This window comes from Triticum dicoccoides, chromosome 2A (genome assembly GCF_002162155.2).
Source record: "Triticum dicoccoides isolate Atlit2015 ecotype Zavitan chromosome 2A, WEW_v2.0, whole genome shotgun sequence".
NCBI classification, from domain to species: domain Eukaryota; kingdom Viridiplantae; phylum Streptophyta; class Magnoliopsida; order Poales; family Poaceae; genus Triticum; species Triticum dicoccoides.
The window spans coordinates 3,960,474-3,967,037 of record NC_041382.1 but is presented as its reverse complement, the minus strand read 5'-3'; the positions used below and the strand labels follow the sequence as shown (position 1 = coordinate 3,967,037).

General features: G+C 43.6%; 2 pseudogenes; both read right to left on the bottom strand.

Moving 5' to 3' along the window:
• Positions 1 to 1,017: 1,017 nt before the first annotated feature.
• On the bottom strand, positions 1,018 to 2,664 carry LOC119358553 (annotated as a pseudogene).
• Positions 2,665 to 4,283: 1,619 nt separating this feature from the next.
• Positions 4,284 to 5,946, bottom strand: LOC119358552 (annotated as a pseudogene).
• Positions 5,947 to 6,564: the final 618 nt, after the last annotated feature.

The following is a 6,564-nucleotide window of genomic DNA, read 5'->3' as shown; positions in this document are numbered from 1 at the left end:
TTTTTTCAAAGTTTTTTTCTGTGCCAGATTTTGTTTTTTTCTCCACGAGCTCCTACAGTGTCGAAACACAACAAAAATTTGCACGCACCCCAGCCTCTTTGATGCCAAAAAAATTCATATTTTTTTGAATTTTCTAGCTATGTTTTTTGAATTTACTGTTCACAGCGTACATTTTAAAGTTTTTCCTTTGACACGAGCTGCTGGAATGTCCAAACTACGCGAAAATTTGCAAGCACCTTGATCCCTTGAGTATCTTCGATCCCACAAAATTTCAGATTTTTTTGATTTTTTTTTCGAATTTACTGTTCACCATGTTACTATTCACCAGACGGTCAAAGCCCTTTGACCGGCCGGTAACGACACAGAAGGGCATTTCTGTAAGGTGACTTGACGGAGGAGGGGTATTTTTGAGCATAACTGAAAATTAGGGGCAAACGCCAGGTGGTGGCTCAAGTTAGGGGGAGAAATGGAATTGTCCCTTCAGATTAGCGGGAGCTGCACCACCTGGCCTCCAGGTAATGCCACTACTCCTGATCCAGCTTATCTTTCTGATCTTTAAATCCAGCAAGAAAGGAATCTGTCACAAAAAAATAAATGTGACAGAGGAATTGAAACATATTGGCCTTTTGCCCAAGGATCAAACACACGCGTACATGGGAAACAGAGCAAATTTGATGCACTTTTCCTTACTCTTTTCTTCATGCCCAAAGATCAATACATGTGTGATAGCAAGGCTTAAGTTTATAGGTTATACATAGTATCCTGATCACTAGGATACAGACTCAAGCACTCAACTTTATAAATACATTTTGTCTTGGACTCTGATTTAACCGGAATGCTAACACTGTATTGAATCTGAAAGTACAGACTTATGCTACGAGGATAGAAGTCCGGCATGCCTACATGTTAATAGACATATATGTTAACTAACTTGGCAAGACTCCTGAGTAATAATATTTCCTAATTCACAGGACAACATGGTAGTATACATGATATGAGTCACAGACAGTGTGCTATTCAAACAAAATGTTCTTCCTCTTGACGCACACGCTTCTTCCTTCCTACTGTAAGTTGTGGTGCTTGCATCTTACAGCTTACCCTGTAGTTGTAGTAGGGCGGTATGCGCGACTTCCATGCAAGAGCCTCAAATTCTCCACAGGGTAGTTTACCACCAGATCCTAAGACGATGTCCCTCAGATTGATCTTAGGGACATTCTCACTGGAATCTGACTGATGATAGTTGTGAATCAAGAAATATCTGCAGCTCTTCACCAATCTCCAACAATACACCGGTGCATCTTCCCGTAAACGAAGGTTTGGGTGCTGGCCAAACATATTGAGATTTGTCTGTCTACTTTCTCTTACACATTCAAGAACTGTGCACCAGAATCGAGCATTAAAGTTATGTCGCAATATCCCAGAAGCGATATGCGCGCTTGTGAAACCCTGTCGCAGTTCCAAAGCGATCTCCATGGCCATTGTTGCTAGTTTTGGCTGCTCATCAGGGTTTGTGCTTCTGAATACAAGTGACTTGAAAAAATGCCAGTAAGCTTCTGGAGGGAGAAAGTCCAGTCGAAGTGCTTCAGTTGTTCCCAGATTCACAATTCTATCTGATCGACTGGTTATTATAATTTTGCTCCCACCACATGGTGTCATGCCGGTTGTGGAGGATTTCAGCCTTCTCCATGTTCCTTCATTAATATCCTCAGCTATTTCAACAATAATCAGCAACCTGGTCTGAGAAGCAGAGTTTCGATATCTTACTAGACCATTAATATTGTTTCTTTTCAGGTCAACCACCCCTTCATCCCTGAGACTACCTTGTGGAAAGAACAGGATCATCGAGAAGTGACTGCGCACACTCTCATCCCTACAGACATGTTCAACAAGGGTGCTCTTCCCTACTCTTATTGGACCAACAATCGGAAGTACAGCCAAGTCTGATGTAGCACCAGGACTAAGCAAGAAATTCAGAACCTGTTCCCGTTCCATTTGGCGACCAAACATGCAGTTGTCCAATAGCAAATACATACCATAAGGTTGGCGGAGGATCCGAGGATACAGCTCCATGAAGAAAAGAAACTCCTTCATACCAGCCACGGTGTCTTCAAGGGTATCAACCATCCGTTGCAGCTCGTCTTGTATGTTGTTGTTTGTGCCAAACAACAGTGCTTCTCTGTTGCTGCTGCTGCTGCCACTGCGGGTGCGAGAGAAACGAAGGCATTTGGTTGGACTGGATTTGGACAGTGCAGATGACGAGTGGCTCATCTCCTCCTCGCCGCGGGCGGCTTGGAATCGCAAGGCATCGAGAACATAGTGGCCTCTGTACATTCCTTGCCTCAACATCTTGAGCTGACGGAGCATCCCCTGGTTGGTGATGTGCCGTGCCTCGGCCTCCTCGACGAAGATATCGATTCTCAGTAGGACACTCCATAGCCTCTGTAGAATCTTATTGATGTCAGGCTGCTGCTGGAAGTATCTGCTAATCACGAACGATGCAGAACCTGCTGATGAGGTCACCCACGATTGCAGAGACGAGGATATCCATTGATTGCGAACCACCTTGACTCAGAGCTCAAGTGGAGCAATGGAAGAGGGATAAAATTAGCAGTGAGTGATACTAGCTACTTGGGCGTCAATCCATGGGGGGTTGCTCAATTTCGACTCAAGACTTGTTAAGGCTTGGTAAGCTTTTAAAGTTTTAAATGTTATATATATATTTTGAAATAAATAATGGAGCACCAATCTAATGCAATAAGATGATCAAACAGAGCGAGTCTTAGGCTGCTATATATATGATGGTGGTGGCGCCCTGCTAATTTTTGAGCGAGTCTTAGGCTGCGCAATTGAGTCTGACTTGACTCCTTGCAAATCTATGCCAAAACAACACTACTTTGTTTCCTTCCTTTACTTTTATCTTATTTTATACCTCTGGGCATCTGCATCCAGACGATAGATGATGCACACAAGCATAATTTATTACAGGTCAAGATGTCACATCAGAACTAACTGGTGCCCATTTTCCTTGTAGGAATTTCTCCTTGACGTGTTATACAAGTTGGGCTTGATTTGGGCAGACTGTTCTACAAGGAGTGGTGGTGGAGTGAAAAACCATAAATGAGGCGCGGAAGAGAAAAACCATGCCGTTTGCTGACCGGGTGGGTTGAATTTTGACATAAGAGTGAGAAATGAATGGCAAAGCAGTCTAGAAGGGATTTTGGCCTTTGGCTCTAGGAATAGTTGAATTTGCTTTGGTTTCTACTGTTCAGTGAGAAATATCGGCAGATACCAGTTCTGCTTTTACTGCAGTTAGCAGTTTTTTTTTTTGCCAGAACACTCATACTGCAGTTAGCAGTAACTTTTGGTAACTAGACTGAGTTAACAACAACAGCAGCAAACTCAGAGGACCGTCAATCCCAGCCGTTCATTCTTTCCTGGCAGTGACGCGCACCGGCCGTTAACTGAATCTGCACCTTCAGTTTCAGGTGTCGATATATTTGGAGTGGCTGGAGCTGCACCACCTGGCCTCCTTAGGGCCGCCGGCGAGCGCTTCTACGGCCAGCCTACAAACTCACCGTCCCTTCCTTCCCAGGCTTCATTATGAACCCCGTATTCCCTCCGCCGTCCGCTGAGCTCCAGGTACTGCAGCTTTCCCCCATTCAAGCAACAATATGGCCAGGCCAGTTTAGATCCTGTGCTTGTCAGGTCCAGTCCAGTGCAAGAGCAAGAGCAAGGGTTCAGCTCAGGATCTGTGTCTCTTCACCAATCTCCAACAATACACCGGTCCAGTCTACTTAATGAAATCCAGCAAGAAAAGAATCTGCCACAAAAAATAAATGTGACAGAGGAATTGAAGCATGTTGGCTTTTGCCCAAGGATCAAACAGAGCAGATTTGGTGCACTTTTCCCTATTCTTTTCTTCATGTCCAAAGATCAATATATGTGTGATAGCAAGGCTTAGGTTTATAGATTACCCATAGTATCCAGATCACTAGGAGACGGACTCAATCATCCAACTTTATAAATACATTTTGTCTAGGACTCTGATTTAACCGGCGATGCAAACACTGTTTTGAATCTGAAAGTACTTGCCCAAACAACAGCATGATGTACTCGACTTGCAAACTTATGCTAGGAGGATAGAAGCCCTCCATGCCTACACGTTAATAGACATATATGTTACCTAACTTGCCAAGACTCCTAATTAAGGCAGAGTAATAATATTTCCTAACTCACAGGACAACACGGTAGCATACATGATATGAGTCACAGAAGTGTGCTACTCAAACAAAATGTTCTTCCTCTTGATGCACACGCTTCTTCCTTCCTACTGTAAGTTGTGGTGCTTGCATCTTACAGCTTACCATGTAGTTGTAGTAGGGCAGTAAGCGAGACCTCCATGCAAGAGCCTCAAATTCTCCACAGGGCAGTTTACCACCACATCCTAAGATGATGTCCCGCAGATTGATCTTGGGGACATTCTCATCGGAATATGACTGCTGATGGTTGCAAAACAAGAAATATCTGTGTATCTTCACTAATCTCCAACAATACACCGGTGCATCTTCCCGCAAAAGAAGGTAGGTGCTGGCCAAACATAATGTGATTTATCTGTTTACTTTCTCTTACACATTCAAGAACTGTGCGCCAGAATCGAGCATTGAAGTTATGTTGCAGTAACTCAGCAACGATACGCGCGCTTGTGAAACACTGTGTCTGTTCCAAAGCAATCTCCATAGCCATAGTTGCCAGTTTTGGATGCTCCCCGGGGTTTATGCTCCCGAATGCAATCGACTTGAAAAAATGCCAATAAGCTTCTTGAGAGAGATAATCCAGTCGAAGTGCTTCCGTTGTTCCCAGATTCACAATTCTATCTGACCGACTAGTGATTATGATTTTGCTCTCACCGCAAGGTGTCATGCAGGTTGCGGAAGATTTCAGCCTTCTCGATGTTTCCTCGTTAATATCCTTGTCTGTTTCAATAATAATCAGCAACCTATTTTGAGAAGCACAATTCTGATGTCTGAATTTAATATTGTTATCTCTCAGGTCGACCACCCCTTCATCCTTGAGACTGCTTTCTGGAAAGAAGAGGATCATCGAGAAGCGATCACGCACACTCCCATCCCTACAGACATTCTCAACAAGAGTGCTCTTCCCTACTCTTATTGGGCCAACGATCGGAAGTACAGCCAAATCTGGTGTAGCACCAGGACTAATCAAGAAATTCAGGATCCACTGCCGCTCCGTTTGGCGACCAAACATGCAATTGTCCAAGAACAAGTATGTGCCGCAAGGTTGGCGGATCATCCGAGGATATAACTCCAAGAAGAAAAGAATCGCCTTCATACCATCCATGGTGTCTTCAAGGGTATCAACCATCTGTTGCAGCTCTTCTCGTATGTTCCTATTTGTGCCAATTAGCAGTGCTTCTCTGTTGCCTCTGCTGCTGCCGGTGCGAGAGAAACAAAGCCGTTTGGCTGGACTGGATTTCCAAAGCGCAGCCGATGAGTGGCTCACCTCCTCCTCGTCAAGGGCGGCTCGGAATCTCAAGGCATCAAGAACATAGTGTCCTCTGTACATTTCTTGCCTCAACATCTTGAGCTGACAGAGCATACCCTGATTGGTGATGTCCCTCCCCTGGGCCTCCTCGACAACAATGTCGATTCTCAATACAACACTCTGTAGCCTCTGGGCAATCTTGTTGATGTCAGGTTGCTGCTGGAAGTATTTGCTGATCAAAAAGGACATCGACCTGCCGACAAGGTCGCCTACGATTGCAGAGATGAGGATATCCATTGATTGGGTATTGCCGAACCTCCTCGACTCTGAGCTCGAGTGCTGCAATGGACAAGGGATAAAATTAGCAGTGAGTGGTACTAGTCCTGGGGGTGTTGCTCAATTTCGACTAGAGACCCGGGCATGTGTTCTGGATGAAAGGTTAGAAGGTGGCTGACTATGTCAAGGTAGTGTGAGTCTTTGCCTGCCGTGTGAAATTGGGTTTTACTTAACGTGTTGTGTTGGAATTGCTACTTCCTTTTCTTTTATTTACTTGTAGGGTTAATTTTTTTGTGGAAATACTTATAGGGTTTATTTGGTACATGTCACTGCCAACTTCGTGCATTGAAAAATGCCACTGCAAAAAGTGAATCAAGAAAACTGCCATTGTAAGAAAAGGGTTAATTCGATATAGGCCACTGCCCCATTGGCATATTTTAAATTAGTTTATAAGTTGCATGTGGAGTGGTTTGGATAAGAGGATAGTTGGATGTTGATCCTGATTTTTAGAAATGTGTCTGAGATATTTAAGTTTCTTTTTGCCAACCAACTCACTCGAGTGCACATTTTTCTTTGGTTTTGGAGGTGTTGTGGCCATTACTTTTTCTAGCATGAAAGAGTACCTTTTTATTACATGAAAAAAAAAGAAAATAGAGTTATACATCGATAGATGATGCACACAAGCATAATTTATCACATGTCTTTTCAAAAATAATATTAATTTATCACATGTCATGGTGTCACATCAGAACTAACTGGTACCTCCTTTTTCCTTTGAAGAATCTC